This window comes from Ostrea edulis, chromosome 7 (genome assembly GCF_947568905.1).
Source record: "Ostrea edulis chromosome 7, xbOstEdul1.1, whole genome shotgun sequence".
NCBI classification, from domain to species: domain Eukaryota; kingdom Metazoa; phylum Mollusca; class Bivalvia; order Ostreida; family Ostreidae; genus Ostrea; species Ostrea edulis.
The window spans coordinates 19,508,888-19,525,367 of NC_079170.1; the positions used below are offsets into that span (position 1 = coordinate 19,508,888).

The 16,480-nt window shown below is 37.8% G+C and overlaps 1 long non-coding RNA gene across 2 annotated transcripts; it reads left to right on the plus strand.

Moving 5' to 3' along the window:
- The first annotated feature begins 460 nt into the window (after positions 1-460).
- LOC130046527 (uncharacterized) lies at positions 461-9,991 on the plus strand. 2 transcript variants are annotated; one of them, XR_008796709.1, is made up of 5 exons: positions 461-502; positions 5,562-5,617; positions 9,020-9,081; positions 9,352-9,425; positions 9,619-9,991. It is a non-coding gene; the product is annotated as an uncharacterized LOC130046527 (long non-coding RNA). The 2 variants fall into 2 exon arrangements; XR_008796710.1 differs by lacking the exon at positions 461-502 and adding an exon at positions 3,736-4,037.
- The last annotated feature ends 6,489 nt before the right edge of the window (positions 9,992-16,480 follow it).

Below are 16,480 nucleotides of genomic sequence, written 5' to 3' on the forward strand. Positions count from 1 at the left end.
ATTCAAGCACTCATCATGCATTTTTAGTCGCAAAAAAATTCTTTAAAAAAAATGTTTTCACTCCGACCGAATTCCACATTCCTATTGAGAATTTAGTATTTTAATCAGATTTGCAGTTTGCAGTCGATTATACACAATTTGTATTCGATGCCATATTACGTATGCCTAATGTTTACGTATATTCAATATTGCCCCGGTAATATGACTTTTAAACAAGTATGTATTTAGATCCGCCACTGTCAGTCTTATTGTGATGTACGTCAAAACGTAGACATGACGTCACATATCATCTTAGCCTGCCTTTCATAAACATTGCACTTCGTTAAACATTTCGCCTAATGGTGCACTGAATTTTGGTAGGGTCTATAAGCCCGTGAACTGATACAATCGGAAGTTCCGTGAACTCAAACACACACAAATTGCATACGTCATACAATTTACTTTCGTTTTTACTAAAGGTCTAGTATTAACTCGTACCCGAGATGCATATTAAAAATCTTTTGTAAGTGGAAGTACAGAATCAACACTAATAAGGATTTGATTGAGTTCACTGGGTTCTAATTAGGATGTGATTGAGTTCATTGGCTTCTAATTAGGATATGGTCCACTTCACGGGCCTGTCTCTAACACTAAACAGGATGTGATTGAGTTCGCGGGCCTGACTCTAACACTAATTAGGATATGATCCAGTTCACGGGCCTGATTCTAACATTAATTAGGATGTGATTGAGTTCACGGGCCTGATTCTAACACTAATCAGGATAAGATCCGGTTTACGGGTCTGATTCTAACACTAATTAAAATGTGATCCAGTTCACGGGCCTGAGTCTAACACTAATTAGCATGTGATTGAGTTCACGGGCCTGATTCTAACACTAATTAGCATGTGATTGAGTTCACGGGCCTGATTCTAATACTAATTAGCATGTGATTGAGTTCACGGGCCTGCTTCTAACACTAATTAGGATATGATCCAGTTCACGGGCCTGATTCTAACATTAATTAAAATGTGATCCAGTTCACGGTTCCGATTCTAACACTAATTAGCATGTGATTGAGTTCACGGGCCTGCTTCTAACACTAATTAGGATATGATCCAGTTCACGGGCCTGATTCTAACATTAATTAAAATGTGATCCAGTTCACGGTCCCGATTCTAACACTAACTAGCATGTGGTTGACTTCACGGGCCTGATTCTAACACTAATTAAATGTGATTGAGTTCACGGGCCTAATTCTAACACTAAGTAAAATGTGATTGAGTTCACGGGCCTGATTCTAAAACTAATCAGGATATGATCCAGTTCACGGGCCTGATTCTAACACTAATTAGCATGTGATTGAGTTCACGGGCCTGCTTCTAATACTAATTAGGATATGATCCAGTTCACGGGCCTGATTCTAACACTAATCAAAATGTGATTGAGTTTACGGGCCTGATTCTAACACTAACTAGCATGTGGTTGACTTCACGGGCCTGATTCTAACACTAATTAAATTTGATTGAGTTCACGGGCCTGATTCTAACACTAAGTAAAATGTGATTGAGTTCACGGGCCTGCTTCTAACATTAATTAGGATATGATCCAGTTCACGGGCCTGATTCTAACACTAATCAGGATATGATCCAGTTCACGGGCCTGATTCTAACACTAACTAGCATGTGGTTGACTTCACGGGCCTGATTCTAACACTAATTAAATTTGATTGAGTTCACGGGCCTGATTCTAACACTAAGTAAAATGTGATTGAGTTCACGGGCCTGCTTCTAACATTAATTAGGATATGATCCAGTTCACGGGCCTGATTCTAACACTAATCAGGATATGATCCAGTTCACGGGCCTGATTCTAACATTAATTAAAATGTGATCCAGTTCACGGTTCCGATTCTAACACTAATTAGCATGTGATTGAGTTCACGGGCCTGCTTCTAACACTAATTAGGATATGATCCAGTTCACGGGCCTGATTCTAACATTAATTAAAATGTGATCCAGTTCACGGTCCCGATTCTAACACTAACTAGCATGTGGTTGACTTCACGGGCCTGATTCTAACACTAATTAAATGTGATTGAGTTCACGGGCCTAATTCTAACACTAAGTAAAATGTGATTGAGTTCACGGGCCTGATTCTAAAACTAATCAGGATATGATCCAGTTCACGGGCCTGATTCTAACACTAATTAGCATGTGATTGAGTTCACGGGCCTGCTTCTAATACTAATAGGATATGATCCAGTTCACGGGCCTGATTCTAACACTAATCAAAATGTGATTGAGTTTACGGGCCTGATTCTAACACTAACTAGCATGTGGTTGACTTCACGGGCCTGATTCTAACACTAATTAAATTTGATTGAGTTCACGGGCCTGATTCTAACACTAAGTAAAATGTGATTGAGTTCACGGGCCTGCTTCTAACATTAATTAGGATATGATCCAGTTCACGGGCCTGATTCTAACACTAATCAGGATATGATCCAGTTCACGGGCCTGATTCTAACACTAACTAGCATGTGGTTGACTTCACGGGCCTGATTCTAACACTAATTAAATGTGATTGAGTTCACGGGCCTAATTCTAACACTAAGTAAAATGTGATTGAGTTCACGGGCCTGATTCTAAAACTAATCAGGATATGATCCAGTTCACGGGCTTGATTCTAACACTAATTAAAATGTGATCCAGTTCACGGGCCTGATTTTAAAATGTGATCCAGTTCACGGGCCTGATTCTAACACTAATCAAAATGTGATTGAGTTCACGGGCCTGATTCTAACACTAACTAGCATGTGATTGACTTCACGGGCCTGATTCTAACACAAATTAGGATATGATCCAGTTCACGGGCCTGATTCTAACACTAATTAGGATATGATCCAGTTCACGGGCCTGATTCTAACACTAACTAGCATGTGGTTGACTTCACGGGCCTGATTCTAACACTAATTAAATGTGATTGAGTTCACGGGCCTAATTCTAACACTAAGTAAAATGTGATTGAGTTCACGGGCCTGATTCTAAAACTAATCAGGATATGATCCAGTTCACGGGCTTGATTCTAACACTAATTAAAATGTGATCCAGTTCACGGGCCTGATTTTAAAATGTGATCCAGTTCACGGGCCTGATTCTAACACTAATCAAAATGTGATTGAGTTCACGGGCCTGATTCTAACACTAACTAGCATGTGATTGACTTCACGGGCCTGATTCTAACACAAATTAGGATATGATCCAGTTCACGGGCCTGATTCTAACACTAATTAGGATATGATCCAGTTCACGGGCCTGATTCTAACACTAATTGAAATGTGATTGAGTTCACGGGCCTGATTTTAACACTAGTTAGCATGTGATTGAGTTCACGGGCCTGATTCTAACACTAATTAGCATGTGATTGAGTTCACGGGCCTGCTTCTAACACTAATTAGGATATGATCCAGTTCACGGGCCTGATTCTAACACTAATTAGGATATGCTCCAGTTCAGGGGGCTGACTCTAACACTAATTAGGATGTGATTAAGATCACAGGCCTCTAATTAGAATTATAGCATTATTATTTATTTCCACAAATCACATTTTCATACAACTCTTTATAGTGAAATGTTACACACATCTATTTTGATTTAAATCGTATCATTGATTATTCATCTATAACTTAGACTTTTGAAATAGTTTATTATACCCCCCGCAACAAGTTGTGGGGGGGGGGTGTACTGGAATCGGGTTGTCCGTCTGTCTGTCCGTCCGTCTGTAGACGCAATGGTTTCCGGGCTCTAAAGCATTATCCTTTCCACCTACCGTCACCATATCATATATATGGACTACCCATGGGATGAAGATGTTCCCTATCGATTTTGGGGTCAAAAGGTCAAAGGTCACGCGCACTGGACATCAAAGTAGCAATATGGTTTCCATTTAAATTCTTTAACGGCTTTTTTCATCGCATGGAGATGCTGTGTTCCTAGATACCTTTTGGATCATAATATTGAAGTTTTACCTATTTCCAACACCCTTTAGGAGATTGGGGTAAGCGAGGGGTATTCTTAGTGAGCATTGCTCACAGTACCTCTTGTTTTAACAGGTTGTTTTTTTTTACAATAACTATCGGAAAAGACTAACCAAATTTATGTTCCTATCATGCATAAATCTAAATAAATCATTGATTTTGCAAAATCTGATGACATCATAGGAGGGTGGAATTACTTTAAGTTATGTTTAGTGCTGTGTGTATATAAACATGCACTCATATAATTATATCTTCCCTCTTCCAGGGGGAGACATATTGTATTTGTACTTTCTGTCCGTCCTTCCTTCTGTCACAAAATCTTGTGAACGCTTCTCCACCTATATGGCTTATCAGATAGACTTGAAACTTTGTACAATGCTTCATTGTCATTTGCAGATGTGAATATTGTTGGGACGGGAGGATCCAATTGTTTTCCTAAGAGTTATAGTGGATCTAAGAGGGGTGGAAGATGTAAAATAGCTTATGAACTCTTCTCCTCCCATATGGCTTATTGGATAGACTTGAAACTTTGTACAATGCTTAATTGTCATTGTAGATGTGCATATTGTCGGAATGGGAGGATCCAAAGTTTTTCCTAAAAGATATAGTGGATCTAAAAGGGGTGGAGGATGTTAAAATACCTTGTGAACACTTCTCCTATATGGCTTATCTGATAGACTTGAGAATTTGTACAATGCTTCAATGCCATTTGTAGATGTGCAAGTTGTAGGGACAGGAGGATCCAATTGTTTTCCTAAGAGTTATAGTGGATCTAAGAGGGGTGGAAGATGTAAAATAGCTTATGAACTCTTCTCCTCCCATATGGCTTATTGGATAGACTTGAAACTTTGTACAATGCTTAATTGTCATTTGTAGATGTGCATATTGTCGGAATGGGAGGATCCAAAGTTTTTCCTAAAAGATATAGTGGATCTAAAAGGGGTGGAGGATGTTAAAATACCTTGTGAACACTTCTCCTATATGGCTTATCTGATAGACTTGAGAATTTGTACAATGCTTCAATGCCATTTGTAGATGTGCAAGTTGTAGGGACAGGAGGATCCAATTGCTATCCTTAAAGTTAAAGTGGATCTGAGGGGTGTAGGGTATAAAATAGTTTGTGAACGCTTCTCCTCCTATATGGCTTATCAGAGTTCATGTCTATCTTCCTGCCCATGCTTTCTCCTCCATACTATTTAATACATTAAGGGGGATGTTTCCTATATTTTACGAATTAATTGGTTGATTGACAACAAACTTGGTACACTTGTACAGCATATATAAGGAGTAGATGACCCCTATTGATTCTTAGGTCACATGGTCAGTCCACTCTTGACATAGGAAGGTATTGTCTGCTCAATATTTTGAATTGGTGTAACTACTATCAATTAAATGAGGCACGGGTATAACCCTTTCAATTTTGCAACTTGGGGGGCATATGTGTTTTAGAAACATCTCTTGTGTTGTATTATATGAATTACAGTTTTTAGTGTGCTCAGTTTAGAGAACAGCATAAAAGTATTTGATAATTAAATATCTTACAGATTGGCAGTTTACTCCATGCACCGACAGGAATGATAAACTGTGATATTCGTAAATGGTGAGCATTTATATTTTTAGCTCACCTGAGCCAAAGGCTCAAGTGAGGTTTTCTGATCAAAATTTGCCCGTTGTCTGTCGTCGTCGGCGTCATAAACGTTTTACATTTTCGACTTCTTCTCAAGAACCGCTGGACCAATTTCAACCAAACTTCCCACAAAGCATCCTTGAGTGAAGGGCTTTCAAGTTTGTTCAAAAGAAGGGTCATGTCCCTTTCAAAGGGGAGATAATCACAAAAATGCAAAAATAGGGTGGGGTCATTAAAAAATCTTCTAATCAAGAGCCACTCGGCCAGAAAAGCTGAAATTTACATGACAGCTTACTGGCATAGTACAAATTCACGTTATTAAAATCATGGCCCCTGGGGGTTGGATGGGGCCACAATAGGGGATCAAAGTTTTACATACAAATATATAAGGAAAATGTTTAAAAATCTTCTCAAGAACCACTGATCCAGAAAAACTGATATTTACATGAAAGCTTTCTGACATAATGCAGATTCAAGTTTGTTCAAATCATGGCCCCCCGGGTGTTGGATGGGGCCACAATAGGGGATCAAAGTTTTTACATACAAATATATAAGGAAAATGTTTAAAAATCTTTTTCTCAAGAACCACTGAGCCAGAAAAGCTGATATTGACATGAAAGCTTCCTGACATATTTCAGATTTCAGTTTGTGAAAATTATGGCTCCCAGGGGTAGGATGGGGTCACATGGGGGATCAAAGTTTTGCATACAAATATATAGGAAAAATCTTTAAATACATATGTATGAGCCAAAGTGACTCAGGTGAGCGATGTGGTCCTTGGGCCTCTTGTTTGTATGTGGCTGTGGTAGACAATTTTTAGTTCATCCTAGCTCCTAATTATTCAAATCCATTGGCCAGGGGTTGTGGGGAAAACACGATTTACATCTACATCCTTACTTCTGAAAACAATGTCCACTTCAAAACCATGTATTAACAAGACAACAGTATTTTTCCAGTGAGGAAGAAGACCATGAAAGACACCACCAGTTTATAAAACAAGAGGCCCATGGGCCACATCGCTCACCTGTGTCACCTTGGTCCACATCAGAAGATTTTCCACATCTATTTGCATGTAAAACCGTAGTCCCTATTATGGCCCCAAACCTACCCCTGGAAGCCATGGTTTTTGCAAACTTGAATCTACACTATGTCAGAAAGCTTTCATGTAAATGTGAACTTCTTTGGTCCAATGGTTCTTGAGAAGAAGATTTTTAAAGATTTTCCCTATATATTTGTATGTAAAACTTTGATCCCCTATTGTGGCCCCATTCTACCCCAGGGGGGCATGCTTTTAACAAACCTGATTCTGCACTATATCAGAAAGCTTTCATATAAATCTCAGCTTTTCTGCCTTAGTGGTTCTGGGAAGAAGATTTTTAAAGATTTTTCCTATAAATTTGTATGTAAAACTTTGATGCCCCCCTTGAGGCCCCATCCAATCCCCGGGGTCCATGATTTTAACAAACTTGAATCTGCACTATATGAAAAACAACAACAACAACAACAACAAAAAACCGAAAGAAAAAAAACAACAACAAAAAACAAAAAAAACTTTGATCCCCTATTCTGGCCCTATCCGATCCCCGGGGGCCATGATTTTAACAATTTAGAATCTGTACTATATCAGGAAGCTTTCATATAAATCTCAGCTTTTCTGGCTCAGTGGTTCTTGGGAAGAAGATTTTTAAAGATTTTTCCTATATATTTTTATGTAAAACTTTGACCCCTATTGTGGCCCCATCCGACCCCTGGGGGCCATGATTTTAACAATTTAGAATCTGTACTATATCAGGAAGCCTTCATATAAATCTCAGCTTTTCTGGCTCAGTGGTTCTTGGGAAGAAGATTTTTAAAGATTTTTCCTATATATTTGTATGTAAAACGTTGATCCCCTATTGTGGCCCTTTCCGACCCCCGGGGGCCATGATTTTAACAATTTTGAATTTACACTATATCAGGAAGCTTTCATATAAATCTCAGCTTTTCTGGCTCAGTGGTTCTTGAGAAGAAGATTTTTAAAGATTTTTCCTATATATTTGTATGTAAATGATCCCCTATTGTGGCCCCATCCTACCCCAGGGGGCCATGATTTTAACAATTTAGAGCCTGCATTATATAAGGAAGCTTTCATATAAATCTCAGCTTTTCTGGCTCAGTGGTTCTTGGGAAGAAGATTTTTAAAGATTTTTCCTATATATTTGTATGTAAAACATTGATCCCCTATTGTGGCCCTATCCGACCCCCGGGGGCCATGATTTTAACAATTTTAAATTTACACTATATCAGGAAGCTTTCATATAAATCTCAGCTTTTCTGGCTCAGTGGTTCTTGAGAAGAAGATTTTTAAAGATTTTCCCTATATATTTGTATGTAAAACTTTGATCCCCTATTGTGGCCCCATCCGACCCCCGGGGGTCATGATTTTAACAATTTAGAATCTGCATTATATAAGGAAGCTTTCATTATTATAAATCTCAGCTTTTCTGGCTCAGTGGTTCTTGAGAAGAAGATTTTTAAAGATTTTCCCTATATATTTGTATGTAAAACTTTGATCCCCTATTGTAGCCCCATCCGACCCCCGGGGGCCATGATTTTAACAATTTAGAACCTGCATTATATAAGGAAGCTTTCATATAAATCTCAGCTTTTCTGGCTCAGTGGTTCTTGAGAAGAAGATTTTTAAAGATTTTCCCTATATATTTGTATGTAAAACTTTGATCCCCTATTGTGGCCCCATCCGACCCCCGGGGGCCATGATTTTAACAATTTAGAATTTGCACTACCTAATAAAGCTTATCTATAAATTTCATCTTTTCTGGCCCAGTGGTTCTTGAGAAGAAGATTTTTTAATGACCCTACCCTATTTTTACCTTTTCTTGATTATCTCCCCTTGGAAGGTGGCCTGGCCCTTTATTTTAACAATTTAGAATTCCCTTTACCTAAGGATGCTTTGTGCCAACTTTGGTTGAAATTGGCCCAGTGGTTGTTGAGAAGAAGTTGAAAATGTGAAAAGTTTACAGACGGACGGACAGACAGACGGACGGACGGACGGACGGACGCCGGAATACGGGTGATCAGAAAAGCTCACTTGAGCTTTCAGCTCAGGTGAGCTAAAAATTCGTTCAATAAATATATTAAACTTTACTGCTTTGGGGAAAGTATATTGATATATTGGTAAGAAAGTAATTTTCTAAAGAATCAGCAGCTCACATTTTGATTACTTTGATATGATAGGAATTAGTCAATATATATTTTGGGTATGGATCCAAAATACACATCTTTATGAAGTTGAATGAACATGTTTGTTCAATTTTTACACAAGTAGTGCATCACATAACATATTAAAGCTTTCTAATCCGACTCTTTTATTTTTAGGAACTGGGACACGTTCTAAATATACTCAGGGACAGAATGATGTGCAGCAAGGCTCGTCATGGGTAGAGATACTCCCATTTAATATTGATACTTTTCATATCCAAGCATGTATATGGCTAGGTTGTATAATGTTTGTTATAATTATCTAAATTATGTCCTTCCTTCCATCTATTGTTCTGTGTGTTGATTTCTCACCACTCTGCAAGAAAGGGCATTCATGTCTAGTTCATAGACGATCCTACATGTAGTTGCAATTGAATCATAAATTATTCCCAAAGAGTTCATGATTTTATCATGTTTTGAATATAATATTTTTTCAATATCTATTTCAGATTTTACCAAATACAGAACACTGCAAGGCTTGCAAAATGAAGACCTCAGTAAAAAAAATTCTAAATTATCCACTGTAAGGCTACTTACCAGTAATTCATATCTAGAACTTAAACATATCATCCTTGAAACAATAAAAACTAATTTAATATAGTATATTTATGTATGTTATCTTTTTCAACCTTTAAATTTTTTAAAGACAGTATAGTTTATTATGATTGCACAATATTTAAAGTTTAAATTTTCATAGAATTTTGTTTGCTCTCCAGAATGGCAGCTCACTACCTGCCCCTTGTGATGTTAAAAGAGGCCGTTGTTCTCATTTGTTCCAAAACAGGAATGGCATATGAGGAGGCCAACAGAAGATGCACCTCCACTGACCTCCACTGAGTGTGCACTCACAAAACGAATAAATTATTATTATTTCTTTTGTTTGTAATTGTATATTGTCAACAAGGTCAAAGGCACTTGATCCGATGCCAAACTTTTGCATTTCTTTTGCTTTGTGGTAAATTTTCTTCAGCAACATTAACATTGTTTAAATTGTTTTCTTTGGAGAGTTTACATGTACACATGGATCATTTGTATATTAGAATTATAGCATTGTTTAATTCAACTCATTCTTATCATAGAGAGGTTATTATATACTGCAGACAACGACTTGTAAAGGGTCTACTGTTTTAACTCACATGCAAGGCAGTATTATGAAACTCTGTAGTTGATAAGGACATATATCACATATCGATATGCATATTTACAGGAAACTCTGATGTATTTTAAATCTGAACGTTAATTTAAAAGTGGGGAGAAATAGCATTGGATGAAAAAAGACACATATGAAGAAAATTATTCCATACGTAAATACTTTTTAGCTCACCTGAGCTGAAAGCTCAAGTGAGCTTTTCTGATCGCCTGTTGTTCATTGTCTGTCCGTGATTAAACATTTTATATTTTCTCCAGAAGCACTGGGCCAATAATAACCAAACTTAGCCAAAAGTATCCTTGGGTAAAGGGCTTTCGAGTTTGTTCAAATGAAGGGCCATGCCCTCTTCAAAGGGGAGATGACCACAAAAATAGGGTGGGTCATTTAATTTTTTTTATCAAGAACCATTGGGCCAGAAGAGCTGAAATGTACATGAAAGCTTCCTGACATAGTACAGATTCAAGTTTATTGAAATCATGGCCTCCTGGGGTTGTATGGGGCCACAATAGAGAATCAAAGTTTTACATACAATTATTCAGGAAAACTCTTTCAATATGAGCCAAGGTGGCTCAGGTGAGCGATGTGGCCCATGGGCCTCTTGTTCAACATATAGAATAAATACTTATGTTGTATTTCCCATGGAACATTGAAACGTTTAATGCGTTTACCAATTAATCACTGAAAGAAAGATAAAATTGTTGTTTCATATGTTTTATGAAAACTTAAAGATGTTTCATTTCTTTTCATGAAAGACCCCTTAATTACCCAGTAATATATAATCAATTCTTAACAGATTATGTAAATTTGATTTATATTAAGGATGTTTGATCTGATTACCCATCATTATCAATCTGTCTAATATGGCCATCATGTGTTACTATTGCTACGCAATCTTGGAGCATGAGATAGAATGCGAGCCAGCTCTTTCATAAGTACATGTATCTGGAAAATATTTCAATGTCAAAGGTTACAACAATGTGATAATTTAATCATTGTATGTCTAAGGTGTTGATAATAAAACTGTTATCTGTTCAACTTTTTCTTCTTAATTAAAATCAAGACTAAGTACCAGAGGAAATTGTGGAAAAAAATGTCTGTCAAATACGTCAAGCTCTTACATGTAGTAGTTGCAGATTCAACTATTTATAGAGATACTGAGTTATGATGCACACAAAAATGGGTCTGGCACAAAATTGTTGATTTAGCTCAAGATGACTGGAAAAGTCTATAACACAGAGAGACTGGGTATTTATTCAATTGTGATTGATTGATTGAATATTGTTAAACGTCCCTCTCGAGAATATTTCACTCACATTGAGACGTCACCACTGGCGGTGAAGGGCTGTAAAATTTAGGCCTATGCTCGGCGCTTATAGCCATTGAGCAGGGAGGGATCTTTATTGTCCCACACCTGCTGTGACACAGGACCTCTGTTTTTCCGGTCTCATCCGAAGGACCGCCCCATTTAATCGCCTCTTACGACAAGCAAGGGGTTACTGAGGATCTATTCTAACCCGAATCCCCACGAGACTATTCAATTGTGCCTGATGATTAAACTAATAATAAACATGTATGGAAAATTTATTATCAGTGAAATACGATACTGTTGTACAGAGACAAAGTTGCATTTTATAGGCTAAGACAGTGTAAGGCTCTACAGGAACTAGGTTAGGCTCTACAGGGACTGGGTTATACTCTACAGGGACTAGGTTATGCTCTACAGGGACTATTTTATGCTCTACCGGGACTAGGTTATGATCTACAGGGACTAGGTTATACTCTATAGGGACTAGGTTATACTCTACAGGGACTAGGTTATGCTCTACAGGGACTAGGTTATGCTCTACAGGGACTGGGTTATACTCTACAGGGACTAGGTTATGCTCTACCGGGACTAGGTTATGCTCTACAGGGACTAGGTTATACTCTACAGGGACTAGGTTATACTCTACAGGGACTAGGTTATGCTCTACAGGGAATAGGTTATACTCTACAGGGACTGGGTTATACTCTACAGGGAATAGGTTAGGCTCTACAGGGACTGGGTTATACTCTACAGGGACTAGGTTATACTTTACAGGGACTAGGTTATGCTCTACAGGGACTAGGTTATGCTCTACAGGGACTAAGCTATGCTCTACAAGGACTGGATTAGGGTTTACAAGGATTGGATTAGATGCATGTGAACTGGATCATATCTTAATTAGTATTAGAGTCAGGCCCGTGAACTCAATCACATTTTTGATTAGTGTTAGAATCAGGCCCATGAACTGAATCATATCCTAATTAGTGTTAGAATCAGGCCCGTTAACTGGATCATATCCTAATTAGCGTTAGAGTTAGGCCCGGGAACTCAATCACATTTTATTTAGTGTTAGAATCAGGCCCGTGAGTTGGATCATATCCTAATTAGTGTTAGAATCAGGCCCGTGAACTGGATCATATCCTAATTAGCATTACAATCAGGCCCGTGAACTGGATCACATTTTGATTAGTGTTAGAATCAGGCCCGTGAACTCAATCACATCCTAATTAGTGTTAAAGTCAGGCCCGTGAACTGGATCATATCCTAATTAGAGGCCCGTGAACTGAATAACATCTTAATCAGTGTTAGAATTAGGCCCGTGAACTGGATCATATCCTAATTAGTGTTAGAATCAGGCCCGTGAACTCAATTACATCTTAATTAGTGTTAGAGTCAGGCCCGTGAACTGGATGATATCCTAATTAGAGGCCCGTGAACTGAATCACATCTTAATCAGTGTTAGAATTAGGCCCGTGAACTGGATCATATCCTAATTAGTGTTAGAATCAGGCCCGTGAACTCAATTACATCTTAATTAGTGTTAGAGTCAGGCCCGTGAACTGGATCATATCCTAATTAGAGACCTGTTAACTGAATCACATCTTAATTAGTGGTAGAATGAGGTCCGTGAACATGATCATATCCTAATTAGTGTTAGAATAAGGCCCGTGAACTGGATCATATCCTAATTAGTGTTAGAATCAGGCCCGTGAACTGAATCACATCCTAATTAGTGTTAGAATCAGGCCCGTGAACTCAATCACATCCTAATTAGTGTTAGAGTCAGGCCCGTGAACTGAATCATATCCTAATTAGAGGCCCGTGAACTGAATCACATCTTAATTAGTGTTAGAATTAGGCCCGTGAACTGGATCATATCCTAATTAGTGTTAGAATCAGGCCCGTGAACTGGATCATATCCTAATTAGTGTTAGAATCAGGCCCGTGAACTGGATCATATCCTAATTAGAGGCCCGTGAACTGAATCACATCTTAATCAGTGTTAGAGTCAGGCCCGTGAACTGGATCATATTCTAATTAGTGTTAGAATGAGGCCCGTGAACTCAATCACATCCTAATTAGTGTTAGAGTCAGGCCCGTGAACTGGGTCATATCCTAATTAGAGGCCAGTGCACTGAATCACATCCTAATTAGTGTTAGAATCAGACCCGTGAACTCAATCACATCCTAATTAGTGTTAGAATTAGGCCCGTGAACTGGATCACATCCTAATTAGAGGCCAGTGAACTGAATCACATCTTAATTAGTGTTAGAATCAGGTCCGTGTACTCAATCACATCCTAATTAGTGTTAGAATTGGGTCCGTGAACTGGGTCACATCCTAATTAGTGTTAGAGTCAGGCCCGTGAACTGGGTCATATCCTAATTAGAGGCCAGTGAACTGAATCACATCTTAATTAGTGTTAGAACCAGGTCTGTGAACTGGATCATATCCTAATTAGTGTTAGAATCAGGCCCGTGTACTCAATCACATCCTAATTAGTGTTAGAATCGGGTCCGTGAACTGGATCACATCCTAATTAGTGTTAGAATCAGGCCCGTGTACTCAATCACATCCTAATTAGAGGCCTGTGAACTGAATCACATCCTAATTAGTGTTAGAAGCAATCCCGTGAACTCAATCACATCCTAATTAGTGTTAGAGGCAGGCCCGTGAACTGGATCATATCCTAATTAGAGGCCCTGAATCTTATCCTAATTAGTATTAAAGTCAGGCCCGGAAACTGGATCACATTTTAATTCGTGTTAGAATCAGGCCCGTGAACAGAGTACAGCATCATATATGGGAAAACGAAAGTAGAAGGTATGACGTATGCAATTTGTGTGTGTTTGAGTGCACAGAGTTTCCGGTCGGATCAGTTCACGGGCTTATAGCCTTTCCCCTGAAGTTTGGAGCTAAGCGGCCACAAGATTAGGATGATATCGCACAGGTGCTTAGGTTCAGGACCCCCGATCCCCCCCCCCCTTCCGAATAAGCTACATGAGTTGATTTAATTATTTTTTTGTTGAAAATATTTCTAACACATGTCAACAACTTCGTGCATACCCCTAAAGTCCAAAATAATTCAAAATAAGCCCTTTTAATAACCAGTGAGGGTATTTTTCTAGAAGTCAGATTATTACAGAGTAATGAAAAATCATATTTCCCTTTTATATCAATACTTGTATTTCATATTGATGTAGTTAATAAATTACGACCCTAAATTACATGTAATCTATAAATACTGGTGCTGGTGCACAAAACATGCTCTGAGCAGGTGCCCCATTTTTGCTTTGATTTTCTCTCATTTGGGCTAATCCACACCAACCCCCACACCATCACAGTACCAAGGCAGGGTTCGAAATTGACTCACGTCCGTAAGTCCGAGACTAGTAACAAACGTGTCAGACTAGTAAACTCTCTATAGCACTAGTCCGTACGGACTAGTGAAAATCCGGAAATCAATCTTGAATTGAACTTATGGTCGATTACCTGCATGGTTAAGTCTTTTCCGTGACCGGTGGGTATTTTTACCGCCGGACACCGCCAGACACAGCCGAACACCGCCGACGACAAACAATATTATGTAGATATTAAAATAAATCCCCAAAACAGACCATATGTGAATAATTCAACGTATATAATTCATAATATGTTTTACGGCGTGGCCGTGTTTGAGGGCGAAGCAAACTAATTTTGGCATTAGTATCTATATCCAAAACAGAGCAAAAACAACCCGAAGTTAACACGAGGACGTAGCTGTATCAAAGCATCCTAATTTTGGATATTTAATCCGCCTATATATTGAACGTGGGAAATATAACGCAATTGATGTAAACAGTACATTGTGACGTCATATTCAGCGTCGTTATTTAGCAAATTTACAAACATAGCGTTTGAACCACAACAACAAACATGGCGTTAATCGTGGAGTGATTATATATGATTAAGAAAATAAGATTTACATGCTTTTACGAATTTTATGTAACATCTCAGAACGACGTGAACTAGGGCAGACGAGATTCAAAATGGAGAAATACATGTACACGTGCTAATATTCGAATCGACGCCATTAGTACCAAAATTTTCAAGTTCCATAGCCATAGGTATGGTTTAATTTATCATTATTGTCCTACATTTTCCTTTTAAACATGTATATACGTGTTACCTATAGGGAGAGCTCCGCTCTCACGGCCCTTCGAGCCGTGAGAGGGCTTCGCCCTCTATAGTGAACTTATATGCATTAATAATGTGACAGAATACTGTAAAAGTTATGTACAACCACCGCCGAACATCTATATACTACCTCCGAACACCTAAGATGTGCTTTATAGTATGAAAGGTGGGTATCATGATTCTTGTAACAAATATCCCAAATAATTTATAATGTTTTTAGCATTTATTAAAACCTAAAAATAGAAAAATCCAACAAATTTCATGTGTAACTAGGCCTATCTGTGATCTGATAAATCACCGCCGAACTGGTCTTACGGAAATGTACTCTGGTAACATTTCATAATTCAGCGCCAAGTAGGCCTACTCACTTTTTTTAGGTGTTTATGCCTCAAGTTAACTGAATAAATATTTAAATTTGGAATACAAAGTCTATTCTTTCATTATTTTTGGAAATACATCAGACTACAGTTTCTCGTTTGACTCCGATCCCGATCAAATAAAAGCACATTGCTGATCACCACATATAAACGAGTACAATTAATTAAAAAAAATGATAAAATAATTAGATCAATAAAATAAATAAATAAATCTCTATTTCAATAATTCAATGTATCGTTTGTATTTGTATCAAAAACTGTAAAGTTTATGTGTATGTAGTTTTATTTATCAGTATCGTGATTCTATGTTTTACACATCTACCCTAGACATGATCAGTACGGGAATGTCTGATGTTGATTCAATTTCCTAGGCTGTTTATCTTTGTTTTTGTTTGGAGTTGGTTCACTTTTTTTTTACTTATTCTAACTTGTTATTTATATTATTTTTCTTTCAAATGTTTGTTCATTTCTTATTTTATACTTTATTTTTATAGTGTTCATTCATTTACATATTTTATTTTTATTATTAGTTTTTTATTAATTTTTTTTTTATTATTATCTTTTATAA